The sequence below is a fragment of the Onychostoma macrolepis genome, chromosome 07 (assembly GCF_012432095.1).
Source record: "Onychostoma macrolepis isolate SWU-2019 chromosome 07, ASM1243209v1, whole genome shotgun sequence".
Classification (NCBI taxonomy): domain Eukaryota; kingdom Metazoa; phylum Chordata; class Actinopteri; order Cypriniformes; family Cyprinidae; genus Onychostoma; species Onychostoma macrolepis.
Window position 1 is genome coordinate 44,732,573 of NC_081161.1, and position 15,470 is coordinate 44,748,042.

The following is a 15,470-nucleotide window of genomic DNA, read 5'->3' on the forward strand; positions in this document are numbered from 1 at the left end:
ATGTTTGTATTTTGGATCACGTTTGTAAATAAACTGCACATGGGTTATTAAACTTGCCTCCGGTGGACTGCCTGTTACAATAATTTACAAAAAGTTTACTTTGAAATAAAGACAGACTAAGAAACTACCGGTAGTGGTGGCAGAGTGAGGCTTCGTGAAACACTGAAACAGTCGAAGCAAATGTGTCGAGGCTTCGAAACAATTCGACACCCGTCTCTATGGTGACACAGAGTGCTCATTTTCAGGTATTGCTCTGAAACAGCTTCGACAGAGAAGCAGTTTGACGAATTGACAAATTATAATGTATGTTGTGTTAGTTGAACCACCAAGTGATTTGGGGGCGTGGTTAGTGTTCTCGACTAGAATGCTGTCACCATGGTTTCAAAACCCGGATGAAGCTCTAATTCATATAATTATAATAAGCATTTAAAATTTGCATTTTTATTGTTCTGTTATTGTAATGTGTTGAAACATCGGTCTGACATCTGAATGAACTCTTTGTGAATAAATGTTATTTTGGTCATGAAAAATGAACATTAATAAAAGACATCAAGCCACAATGTCTGGCTTTTTTTCTGTTTTACATATAAAGATTTTAATTTAAAAATATGGATTTTCTAAACAGCGTCTCAACACTTTGTGATCTGAATTAGATTTCATACAATATATACCTTGCTTAGACGGCCCAGCAGTGTCAATAGCGGGCCTAGGTACAGGGACAATGTTACCATCCTCTGCACCCCCCAAAAGGCCAGGATGAGCGCTCCTCAAACAGCGCATCATGGATGATGTATTATTACAGTAGGCTAGCTGCCTATCACACATACATCTCACTTTATTTTGTGTTTCCAAATGGAAATGCTCCCACACCACAGATGCACGGCATCTCTTGTGTGGAGCTCCCATTATTATGTAATCTATCAATATGAAATAATCTGTTACACCGGTTTTAATGGAATTACATTGGTTACCTGTGCACCAAAGGATTGACTATAAAATTATTACATTAGTGTATAAGGCATTGCATAACCTGACACCTTCTTACATTTCTGATTGTTTGTCAAGATATATTCCTAATCGAATGTCACGATCCTCTAGTGCTGGACTTTTAGCATATTGCACAGTAGATCTGGCGGTACCTCTTTTAGTCATTATACTCCAAAAATTTGGAACTGTCTTCCAAAAGAAGTGAGAGAGTCAACTAGTATTCATATTTTGAAAAAGCGTGTTAAGACCTACCTTTTTACAGTTGCTTATGACCAAAATAGTGTGTGAAGTGTGCGTATTAGCCTATATATACTTACATTTGCTTTTTTTTTTTTTTTTTTGATATTCTTATGTTGATGTTGTTTTTAATATTTGTTTTATGCTTGTGAAGCACTTTGAGTTGCATTTTGTTTAAGAAAAGTGCTATACAAATAAATTATGTATCAACTAGCCTATGATATCCCATCTCTAACTTGCTGTGCTTGTCACTATCTAACTTATATGAATGTATGCCTATATGAATGTATCATTTATCCGAATTATCTGTCAATGTCTATAGCCTATCTATCAATATCTTAATAATAACTTTTAATGTAGCCTAAATATAAATAACCAAATTACACTATAAATATCACTATATCGCAAAATCTCTCTCCTCTCACAAAAACCCACGAAGTGAAGATGTGTTAACTCCACTTTTATACTTTGTGGGAGTTAGGTTGAGACAGATGTGCGATTGTGTGATTTGTTCCTGACCCTGTCAATCAAACGCAGGTTTGGCAGGTATGCCACGCCCCGATGCTTCGAATCGCCTTAGTCACATGACATGGGTGTTTCGAATCACATGATGCGTCCCAATGTGCCTACTTATACTACGCCCTTAAAGTATGTACTCTTTTGGTGAAGAAAAAGTACACACTTTTGAGTGTGTAGTAGAAGAGTAGGCAAGCTTTGGGACACGCTATCACGTCACACAACTACGTCGTTAACGGCCCGCTCTGTCACATCTGTTACGGCCCTGTCACTGTAAACTGGCCTGTCAATCATCTTGTCACCGTTAACATCCTCCACATTTCATTTCTTTTCATTTAACTTCCTACCGTATTGGAGAAAAAAAGAAGTAGCTCGTTGATCTGCCAGTCGCGGGTCTTTCATGCGGAGAACTCTGCTCAGATTTTCTGCATAATGATGCATTTAAAAGTTAGCGACCAAATAGATGTTTATAAAAGTTCACATTGCTGTTGCAGATGAAATATAACACGGATAACAATAAATAAATATTTTTTACCAGTTTAAATATTGATTATTAGTAACTCAAACCCCTTTTTGTAAACCTCTCTAGCTAACGGTCGCTCGCGCGCATCCGCCACGTTTGTAGTTTTTCTAGTGCTTTTTTTTCGTGTTTGTAGTTCTGGACTGAATCCTTCTCCAAAGCGCAATGGATTATGGGCAATTTTAGCCATCAGATTGTGCACGGATGCACACTTCAAAAATCGACCTGAAATAGTAGACCATCCGGGGACTTTTGGCATACTCTTTTCAACATACTATGCTTTGGGACACACTTATTGTAATTTGACATGCTATTTAGGATGGATAGTATGACCATTGGGACGCAGGGACGCTTCGGAGCAGTGTTTCGAAACTTCTGCGCTTCGGGATCTCGACACCGTGTCGAAACATCAGCTTCGTGTCAGTCATCCCTATAAGAAACAGGCCCTCCCATTTGGAGACCGTGATTGGGACAGTTTTTGAAAATCCGCCATATGCACTTTTCTGTGAACTGAGCCAAAAACAATTTTGGGTAACATTTGGGTGTTTGGGACAGCACATTTTTTCATTGATTTAGGGTATTATAAGAATATTTACTGTATTGCACAAGTTAGTTCATACTTTAATATAATTCTATATGCAATATTTCCTTTTCTGTTCATCATCATCATTAAGAGCCCATGCTTATTTATATTCAACTTTATTTCTCAGTTCATAAATCCATCCACAATTCATACAATACAACACATGTAGCCTAACTGAGGTAAAAGAAGGCTTAAAGTCCTAAAGTCATTGAAAACATTTAACCTTTAACAGAAACATGAATATGATTTATTACTGCAACAAAAAACATTTAAAAAGTTTATCTATAATGCTTCTATTTTCAAAGCGCTTCTATTTCAGAATTTTTATTTGATCAAAAATCTAGCTAGTTCATGAATATTTTGTGGTTGATTAGGGCTTGCACAAATAAAAAGGTTGGAAACCACTGATTTAGGGCATACACTATGGTTCTCTATTACAAAGTCAATCATTTTTACTAATTAACAAAGCCTTTAAGCACTGTCCCATCCATCCAAATTGTGCTTATGTCATTTTCCTCAGTTCATGCTTTTCATGGTCAACTTCCTGTTTGATGCATGCCCCGCCCACCTAAATGATGTCACACCAATGAGGGCATCCCATTTTAATTATGTGATCTTACACCTGGGATTCAGCAAAAAAACTTTTTATTTTCACTCATTAGGTGAGAACATAAATTCTGTATAGTTATACTGTCCCATTTAACCTTGTGTCCCAATCACCCTAAATTCACACCTATGCCTTACATATTTATATCCCAACATGCCTCACATATTTAAACCGCATATATCAAAAATGGATGCCACTTTCTATGAAATAGCATCTTTGCTATAAGAAGCACAGGTTTAGTAATCTAATGATATGTATTCAAGTATAACCCTGTGCCATAGTGCCTTTAAAGAGGCTTCATCCATTAACCACTTCAAAAGGATACATTTTCTTGCACAAAATGTTAGGAACTTGCAAAGTGTCTTTTTATGCTTGTCTACGATAATGTCATCATATATCCCAAGCAACATATGTTTTGGGCCACAGCCAATATTAATAGATAAAATAACATTAAGTTCTTGTTCAACCATAACCCAAAACTTCTTAATCTCCCTAAAAAACCAGAAACAATGAATAAGATCTCCTTCCTCTGTTTTACACGAGCAGACAAACCACATTTTAACCACAAGATGGCACAGCAGCTACATCAGATGCATTTTTTACTACTGAAAGTACCAGTGGCCTACATCAGGGGTTCTCGACTCGAGTCGTACCATCAACCTCGAGGTACACTTTCTTGCAGAATTTACCCCAACCTTGATCAAACTCACCTGCCAGAAACTTTGTAGCGATCCTGAAGAGCTTGATTAGCTTGTTCAGGTGTGTTTGATTAGACGACTCATTTGATGTCATTTCCAAGATGGCAGCAGCCTACTTCCAGAGAGAATTATATGGAGCTATTATATCAAACTTGAAAACAAACTGTAACATAGAAAGCTACCTAAATTTCTACTATTCGTCAGCTGATTTGGAAAAGAATGGCAGCATTTTATTTTTATATTTCCTGTTTTTACCATTATTAACACAAAATAAGGAAAAGCTCTCATTGCATCATTGTGATTGGCTGGAGCTCACTGAGGTTGGAAGTGTGACATTTCAACTTGGATGTTCCCACATCCGACCTCTGCTTTGTTTGAAATCACCCCCTCATTCATTATTCCCTACATTAGTCCACTGTAATGTAGGGAGTGAATGAAAAACGAGCGAGCAAAGTCGGACACTGAGTGCGCCGGAAGCGCTGCTGTTTAGTAATCATTTGAAAACTTAGCAAACTGGCAGCTCCAGTAGTAATGAAAAGAGTTATATTGAATCTCATTTGAACTTGCACATATAAACCACAATTAAACTATTTAGTAATCAATTAAAAATAAATGAAGGCCTGTATGATATTATTCTGTACTCACATTCAACCAGCGATTTGGAAAATGGATGATTCAGCTGCAGGCGCCATCTTTTGGCGAGACACAGGAATTCATTAGACACTACCCTCACAATGCATTATGGGTATTCTCTAGCTGTAATGCTACCTTCACGTGCTATTGGAAATTTCCTATTTCCCACTTATGAAGTCGTGATTACGAGCTTGTCGTATTCAAGTGCTTTAATGTCGGAAAGAATAAAATGTAGCATCCCATTGGTTGACAATCATATAAACATTCACCGCGCTATACATGCAGTTCGCTGACAATTCTGGAATTTCGGTCAAATACATGCTGATTTCACTGTTTATAAAACATACAATATGCTTTGAATGATCGTTCATATCTAGCCTATAAATACAATACTTTAGCGACAAGACAAAGGGATGTAGTTGTTGTGAGAACAGCATTGACAGCAGCTATTGTTGTTCCCTCCACCATGTTTAAAGTTTATGACCTGCCCAACTCGGAAACTCGGGTATCAAAATTATTTCCGAATTTCCCAGTAGCAAATACGACTTGAGAGGCCGTTCACGTCCAATTTCCGATTAGGAAACTCGTATTTACGATAATTCCGATAGCACGTGAAGGCAGCATAAGATCATTAGAAAATCACAGGTAGGTGAGTTTGATCAGGGTTGGAGCTAAACTCTGCAGCAGATTGGCCCTCCAGGGAAAGATTTGAGGAACCCTGATTTACATTAATGTTAATATATTACTGAATTATTATTTTACGAGAACTGCGTGAAGAGATGTGTAGCCTGTGGAAGCAAGGTTAGCTGCAGCAAGGGGCTACAATGTTTTTGTTCAATGTTTTCCTAAGGACAATTTTATAATTGGTTTATAAAGGCTACTAAGAACACCCTTTTCCCATTTTTATCACAGAATAATTCAGGAAATATATTTTATAGTTTCTATACTATGTCAATCAGTACTGCATTTTTCATATAGTTTATTTATTTATTACCTGGCTGGAGATAACTTGAAAAACACACATATACCATATATTTTCGCAGTGGTGTGTTTATTGTCTTCACGATTCATCAGTAAAAACGTTTCTGCTTTTTATTCAGCTACAGCTATAGTGCGTGCATTTGTCCATATTAGGGATTTCCTGCAAGTCATAAGCTTCTGCGCGAGAGCGCCCTCTGGCTCCGAGTATGAATGAAGCATGCACTGCACGAGAGTGTTCAGCTCTACTGATATTCATATCTCCTCATTTTGGATATGAATAAAACATCAGGTCACATCTCTCTTAATTTAAATCTAGAAAACTCTATGTGAAAACACCTGCTCGAGCTCGACTAAAGTGCGGGGGACGAATTTACATTTTATTAAAATTCATATTAAAAATGCAGCTAACATACTTCTACACAGCAATATAAACAAAGGTGCTTGTTCTCTTTCGTTCTTGCTGTTTAATTGTGAAAGATTTAAAGCGCGTCGAGGTGTCTTGTCTTTTTTAAGTTATCTGACTAAAAACTATTCATACTTTGAACTATTATTATTACAGTATTTCTTTAAAAAACGTACAGTGCCTTAAAATAATTATCACAACACTGGTAAAACAGGCTTATACTGATTTTCTCATCCTCCGAATTATACTTATCAATCCTGTTTTTATAATCATTATCATTCAAAAAATAAATAAATTCAGAACAGGATTAGAATAGAATTCTGTTTTAAATAGGGCAGGAATATTTTTTCTACAACAACAACAGTAGTGTTTACAACAGCAAAACCACCATACCCTGTAAACTCAATAACAACAACAATAATAATAATAATAATAATTAGTAAATTATGTTTATCTGAAAGTGTAACAAGGCAAACAGGTTTTCTGTAAGGGGTAGGTTTAGGGGTAGTGTTGTCAAAAGACCCGGTACTTCGGTACCAAGTCGGTACTAAAAAAATGAAAACGTCAAGGTACCAGGTTTTTTTAAGTACCGGTGGTACCGAGTACCCGGTCAACCCGGTTCTTGACGCATACGGCCCTGTGATTTCCGCGATGCAGAAAACGCGGACGGAATCTCGGAATCCAGTTATAATTTTTTTTAAATATTTACAGTTTAGCACGGAATGTCACAGAATTTGTCAAAGTTTGGATGAATTAATCAAAAGTAGGTCAATACATATGAAACAAATCGCGACATGGACTAGTAAATATAGTAAATCTGTAAATATTAAGCTGCAAAAGTCGATTCAGATATGAATCCCGCATGTTCTGCAAGTCTCTGTGTGTGTGTGTGTGTGTGTGTGTGTGTGTGTGTGTGAGTGAATGAATGAATGAATGGCAGAGACACGCGTTTTTTTTTTTTTTTACTACACACACTGAAGCACGCGGTGATTTCAGCATCTGCCGTCTCAATGAGGACATAAATACATAAACAACATCTACAGAACTGCTCTAAGAGTCACTTCACGAGCATTTTACCGTTTCATTTGAGTAAAAACAGCATATCATATAGCTACACACAGAAATTTAAAGGTATTCAAGGCAACCCGTCAAAATAAAAGTTAATCTTAAAGACATTGTGCCAGAAATATATTACTATTATTTAGTAGAATGTATGTGATACTATTGCTACTGTTGAAAAAAATAAAAAATAAAAACATTTTTAAAGAAATAATAACACAATATTTCTTCCATATTTTAATTTTAATAGTAAATCCACTTTATTTAACAAAAAAATAAAATGCGTTTAAATTTCATTAATTAAAAGACAAATTAAATTTGGGTGAAACTTTACTGTTTACTGTTTCTCATACTTTTATTACTTGCGGAAAAACTTGAAACACAATTTAAATAAGTATAAAGAATGGCAATGATTTTTGTACATTTTATTTTAGTTTGACTTTATTATTAAAAATAGTGTGTTTTTTAATTAGCATGTGGTACCTAAATTGGTACAGAGGACCGTGGATTTTCACTGTTATCGGTACCGAATACTGAAATTGTATCCCCTAACAACACTAGTTAGGGGATAAAAAAATATAATTTAGTCAGTATAAAAGGATGTGCCTCTTCATATGTTTCCTGGAGCAGACAATAGGCCCTAATTTATGTTAAGTAAAAGGAAGAGACCCTCTCATGTCAAAACAGGATGTGCCGCTTTACTTTAAACCATACGTCGGCACATTCCATTCTTCTGCAGGCCTCTACACATGCAGGCAGATACAATTTTATAATAGTAGAATACATTGATACATAAACGGCTATATTCACATTAGTTATACTTGATTAATTTATATTTTGATTAATAAAACTCTTCGTCATTCCCCCCTTTGAGACTTACTAAGTCTTACCTTTAGTTGTCTTTACCCAGAGTGCAGTTTCATAATTCAGTCTCATCAGTTATCACTACCTAGTGACTAAATTAAGTCACACAGTTTTATCACCAATGACTAGATTATGTAACAGCATTCTGGCGGAGCCGCAGGACCAAACCTCTCTCCCCACTCTTGAGTAGGAAGGAGTAAAAGATCCCGTCTCCGTAACCCCTTATTTAAGATAAAACAATGTTATAAGCATGAGTGTGCAATTGGTTCAGCACTTGCCTACAGTTGTCTCAGTTATGTATACAACAGAAATAAACATTCAAAACATAAAACATTGTAACATCACACAAAAATAGCATAGTTGATCTTCAGGCCAGACACTTTGCGTATCGTAGAGGGCCACCCTTGGGCAGAGGGTAGGCTAGCACTTACACCCAGGGTATGGTTCATCTTTATACTTCTTCTTCGTCCTCAGTTGAGGAACTAGAATCTCCATCACTTGTCAATGTTTGTGACTTCCAGTTGGGTGCATAAGCCCAGTCCGGGTAATGTACATTTTGGTTACTCTTCAAATTCAATTTTTAGTATTTCCATTTGCTTAGCTGTGGCTTTGACAACTAGTGACCTCATTATAGGAAGTACACAGCAAAACAGTAATCCTCCTATCAATACTGCAACTCCTAAAAACATTCCTAATTTAGCTAACTATGCTCCCCATGCTCCTAACCTTACATCAAACCAATCCCACATTTTATTATCTGTTCCAGCATTTGCTTTAAGTTTAATCCTTAGGTTTATTAATTTGATCATTACTTCACTAAATGCTCCTTCTGGAGCAGTATTATTTGGTATATAATTACAGCATTGTTCCTTTTTCAGTTAACAAATAATATAAAGCTATGTTGCTATGTCATTCTACTTGTTGCATCCAATTGCTCTCCTAAAAGGGATAAGGCCTCATCAGTGTAATTAATAAATCTTCGCTGATTGTAATTTATGTAATTAATCCTTCTGTAATTAATTTTTTTCCGTAATTCAAATTAATATTGATTCAATCCCTGATTTGACTTCATCTCTGGCATTAACATCGTTAGGTATACCTCTAGATTAACCAATTGACTATATATAAATTGTAGGGTAGTTTTCATAGGCTCTTTTGGATCATATTTTCTCTTCATTTGTTGCTTCCTCTTCTAGAGAGATGTGACTGATTTTATGTGTCACCACAACCCTAGTACATAATCCTAACCATTTTTCTGGGGATGTTGGCAAGAGGCCTTAATGTAATCCACACATCCACCATATGTCTGCCAATGCAATATCAATTTCATCAAATATAGGTGGTGGGCCTTCTTTTATCTCTAAATAGTCATCTTTACATTGTGATGTTTACCACATTTTGATGCATTTCCCTTCAAATCTTCCTTTGTCAATATTTCCTTTCTTCTCATTACATTCAAATTCTTGATCTGCCATTAAGTGTATTTTTCCTTGTGGCTTTTGTATTTTTATTATTATTATTTTTTTATTCGTACTATTGGCCATTTATGAGTGCGTATGCACTGTAATTCAGTTGCTTATCTGTTTGTTGTAGATTGGAGAAACTGGCACCAGTATGGGCATAATGCCATTTTTTGGGTACAGTTTCTAAAGGTATTTATTTATCTGCCTCTCTCTATTAAGCATTTACCTCCCAGTTTTATTACATCTAATCCCATATCACTAGATTTTTTTATCTTTTAGAAGGGTTTTCAAACTGTGGGTCGCAGAGTGGGACAAGGTGGGTCACTCAAAGTCACTTGGCTGTTGCTAAATTTGCATTTCAATGACACGCACACACATACTCACACACAGTTCAGTCTAGGGCTGTATGATATACCAACATTAATTATGAATTGCGATATTGCTTAGTGTGATTTTCGAATCGCAAAGGCCGCAGTTTAAAACATGCGTTGTGTGTTTTGAAGTGCGGACACGCACTAGTTGTAACAACAGCGAGGGTCTCAGAGCCATGGTTCACTATTAAGAGGCCCAGTTTGCATTAGACTATTAATGCGAGGAAACTCACTCACTCCATATGTCAGTTGTTTTCGTTCCTTCATATGCATTTGGCTGCCTCCCAATAAAGAACTGGTCTGTAAAAATAATTTCACTTGTACGGGGTGAGCGGGGCACAAACGAGGGGTTAATTATAACACTACATGATTTAAGCATTTCCACATGCTAGCATAACACAATTTAGAAAATGTCCTATTATTTCCTTGCTATATCATCACTAGGCTAGAGAAAAATCTTTTGAAGATATTGCTGAACAATTATTCAATCATTGCATAAGTACATTTCTGGCTGAAATAAATTTGTTATCATGGTTTGCTTATGTCATGATCCGGTCCAGGATCATTCACCCATCAACCACTAGATGTCACCCTTTCATCATTTGGACACGAGCACTACACTGACTGTTGCATCACACGGACTACATTTCCCATCAGTCACTGCATTACACGATCACCTGATCTCACAGTCACAGCTGCTTCCCATCAGCAATCACACCTGCACCTCATTTACAGACTTGCATATAAGCCACTCACACCTTCAGTTCGGCGTGAAGTCTTGTTTAGCCTGTCTGACATTTCCGAGTGTTTTCCTTGTGTTTGTGCCGTGTATCATCTTGGACTGTTTGTACTCCTTGTGATTCCCTGCCGCCTGCCCCTTTGACCATTGCTCTTGTTTATGCTGATTGCTGCCTGCCCGACCTCTGCCTGGAATACGTCTATGTCTCTGGATTATCTGTGTTATCCCTGACGTTGGTGATTGATCATTGTTTTGGTGACCTTGAACTAATAAAAACTGCAAATGGATCCGCTGGCCTTTGACTCCTCATTACAGTTTAGGCCTGTTTAAAATGAGACACATCTGTTTATTATTTTTACAGTTATTTCACAATTATTTTAATCTCCAAATTGTTTTAGATCATTCTGCTTCGCTTCCTTTGCTTTGCTAAAATAAAAAAGCGTTGGGTTGTGCTCCACTCTCCCATACACACACGGACGGATCATATGAGCATTTTCTGCACTAAACCCCCGTGATGAGCAACACTCTCAGCGCGGATTATATTTCACAGAAGTGAGCTTGAATTTTTATGGACATATTTCATATACTCATCTGTAAATGAAGAAATTAAAACAAATATTATTAGTGAGCATTTACAGTGGTACTATAAAATAAAATGGTTATTTTTCTTAAATCCTTCATTTCTGCCATATTAAACTTTTAATTAAGATTAATCTTACCGTAATGTCGATTGTTTTTTTGTTTTTATCTTAAATATTTTGGTGGGTCTTGAAATAGATTCTACTTGTTTAAGTGGGTCGTGGAATGGAAAAGTTTGAGAACCTCTGTCTTAAACCATTCATCATGAAATATTCTACAGCTTGAACTGTATATGAGTATTGGTACAATATATAAGACTGGGCTGGCTTCAAAGCAAACTAAGCAGTGTGTTAAGTCACAGCCACTGCTAGATTCAGGTGAGGGTTGAAAAGTCAATTCTAGGGAAGTCTGGGTGCTGTTGTCTTCGGCTTGAGCTTGTAGAATTACAATATGCATTAGGCATGTGATGATCATCAGATATCTTTTCACGTTTCTGCTTCTCTCACAAAAGAATGTGAGCTCCTTGCTGATCTCTTTTTGATTTGTCATCAGTTTGCACTTCATCTTATGTCACTTGTCTCTTCTTGTCACTTTCTCCTGAGTTGTCTGCTTGTCTGTTTCCTTCTCTTTCTACTTCCTCTTTTCCATCTGCTGGCTCCCAAGTATTTTGATAATCTTGTTGGCTGTCCCATCACTCACTCCATCTTCACCAGGGTGACTCTTTGCGAATCATTACAATGGTCTTTCCCTCGTTGGCAAGGGAGGGTCGTTACTAGCACGCCCTTCATCCCTCACTTCATGCTGTGTGGGGTTGTTGAAGCTGGTTGGCGTATTTTAAGGTTAGAGATGTGGACCCAGATGTCACTGTGCAACCATTTTGCAGGTCAATGCAAGACTCTTCCTCAAGACCATAACTTCACGCTCCTTTGCTCATCTGACCAGTCGTCCTTCTTGGTGTGACCTGTGGAAATCTCATGTGGGTTGAGGGCTGTCCTGGCCCCTTTTTTTAACTGATTTCAAATTTATTCTCAACAATTTATTAATTCATTTATATTTTTGTTTTATAAACTGAGTTCCACTATATCACTAGTTAATTTCCTAGGCCTATCTTGCTCAGTAGCATAGGCATTTTGACCTGGAAAACACTCAACCCACTTTATTTAACAGTCAGGAAGACACTATTTCATCCTTTTGGCACAGAATCATCTCCATCATGATATGCTGAAAAGAAAGTTAGATGTGGGGTGGACAGAGCAAGCTTGATTGCTTTACCTTCCCATGTAATGCGCTGCGCAAGTGTGGCACTGTTTTTCTTTCTGCCACAACAATAACCTAGGTACTGACCAGGAAACTTAACCAAATTCATCCATGGTCTTTATTTTACTGGGCATAATTTGCCCTGTGGACCCACATATTAACATTTGCTTCCAGCCGTTTGGCAGAATAATTGATTTGCCTCAGTGTCTCGCCAGACACCTTCTTACACTCCATACAACACCATCATTCATACCTTTTCACACCCTTTCACACCCCCATTTTGGCCAAACCTATTTTCTTCTGCGAGACCTCAGCAGATTGTGAACTGGATGATTTTTGTTGTGGAATGCCACGGATTCTGAATAGGATAACATTAACTTTTTTCATTACACTCTACTAAGTGTAGACCTGGTAGCATTCCACATAGTTTCTAGATGTCATATTATGCAACTGGACAATGTCAGTCACTATAAGGTTTCATTTAACGCCGCAATATAAACTCCTTTTTTTTCCTTTTTTTTTTCTCAAACAAAATCTAATAGATTAATTGGTTTAGAATAAGTGTTTTAGGCATTGTGCAGTTGAGAGAGCCAATTGTAATTTCTCAAATGTTATTTGTTTGTATAATTTAAAGTTTAGTCAAATACTTTTTGTTATTGCTCATGAGCTACTTTGAGAAGAGGATTGGAGATCTCTGCATAATCTAGGATCCATGGCCATCAACATTTCTATCCTGTTATCCCCAGTGATGACAGCATACGTGATTTCATGATTTTGAATCTTTGGAGTAACTTTTATTATGATTTTATGCAATTTAGCCCTAGAAAATTACCATTAAACAAAATGGAGTGACCAGTATTTTTATTTTATCAGCCATATATATATATATATATATATCCATTAGACATCTTGTCTACCCTTTGTTTATTTTTTCCCAAAGAGTTCAGCATTGTTGTCAATAATTCAGTTGTGCATTTCCCCCTAGTTGGTTAATGAGATAGTCCTCACTATGCCAAATCTAGCTCCATTTTTATCTGATTGGTGAGTCAAGCACCCACTTCTGTCTGTCAAAATTTCTTATTTCTTAAGACATAAGGCTGGACTGGTATCTATTGATAAGCAGATTGAGAATGTTAGTTAAAACACAGAATTCAAAAGAACTGCTGTGAGACCAGTGAATAATCAAGATTAATAAAGTTCATAAAATAATTTAACAAAATTTGAAACAGTCTCTAAAGTGATCAAATAAATGTGCTTCACCTGTGCACACACTGGGAAGGGATGGAAGTGCTTCTGGTTAGATCATCAGTCTGTTGAAGCTGTTTAGCTGTTGCACTGGGCCGTCAGTCTGTGATGGCACTCAAAGGCCTGATGTTGTGGTGTATGATCTCCGTTGTTTCTCTGCCTCTCCTCAGTCTGGCTTTTGGTTGATACCAGAGTTTTGCTTTTCAGGATGTTCTCTTCACCCTCAGGAAAAGTCTCAAGTGAAAGATTCAACTTTTCCTGCTTTAAGTCAGCCTTTCTCCATGCTGGTGTTCACTCCTCTTTCTGGAGGGCAGCCCCTCCCTCTTCTTCTCTCTGCATCTGTGTCTTTGCTTCTTCGCCACTTTGTTAAACAGACTCCAGTTCATTGCTTCCCTTTGTCAAGGCACTGATCCAGAAGCCATCTGAAATTTTAACACTCAGAGACTGCATTATTCAAATTGCACCTTTGTAAACTGTGACCAAATTTTGTCTGAGCAATCAGCTCATTATCTACTTTTCACTTTTCAACCATCTCTTTCAATGGTCCCTTAATAAAAAAGGTTTCATCTGATTAAAAACAGCAGTTCCCTCATTCTATTTTATTAAAGCAAGTTCTTCATTGCAGAAATACAGCAAGCAGTTTTTTCTTTGCAAAATGCAGAAAGCAGCAGTAATCTACCTTTATTATATATGTATACTACAATAAAACAAAATAATCCTTCATTCTACATGCGTATGGTAAAACTAAAGACATCAATCATAATTTTTTTTCTATATTTGCATACATGGTTCAGAATAATCTAGTAATGGTGAATGAATTTTCCCAACCAACATAAAATAATTACTTTTATTTTATTTTATTATTTAATCAACAAGTTCCATTATTATTGTAAAATGCCCTGTAGCTTTTGAATCAAAATTTTCTATGAACTTGGTCACCCAATCTTGCTCTCGGGTATCTGATCTCTTGTTAACTCAAACCCAAATCTCTGAAACTCTGTAATAGATTCACTTTCACATCACCTCCCAGGGACAACAAGATACAAATTTTCTTCAGATATTAGATATAAAGTTTTAAGCACGTGCAATATTTTTATTCATCTATTAACATAAGTCATTAAATAATAAATGTATATCTTATTTTAATTAATCTATTATTATTTCAATAATCTGCAAAGTCCATATCTTGGAACATTTTTTTTTTTTTTTAAATAACATTCATACTAGTCCCTTTATTATTTAGGGCTCATGCACTCATCCTTTGTCTCTTTTTTAGATAGGGCTCATACATTCATTCACTCTTCTCCAGTGTAACACCAGCTGTATCCGTCCCTGCTGCCTGACCACACTCCTGTGTCGTCCAGGAGGGGCACGCACCTCCGGTCCACCAGATTCAGAGTCACTCACACAGACATTTACACAGACTATACTACACGACACTCTTCCTGAGTGACCTGTCAGTTCTACTCACTCTTTCACTGATACACTTCCTCAACACAGTAAAAAAGCAGCCTGCAGGAATTTTTGCCTACCCATAGGACTTTCTTATACTTTATCTGCTTCACGTTTAATGTTGTCCTTCAAGGCCCACTCAACAATAAACACAGACCATTGCATGCAATGTATATCTGCTTAACGTTTATGTCATCTATCAAAATCCCTCTTGACAGTAAACACAGATTTTTGCATGCACAATCTGTCCTCATTTACTGCTATCCATCAAAGGCC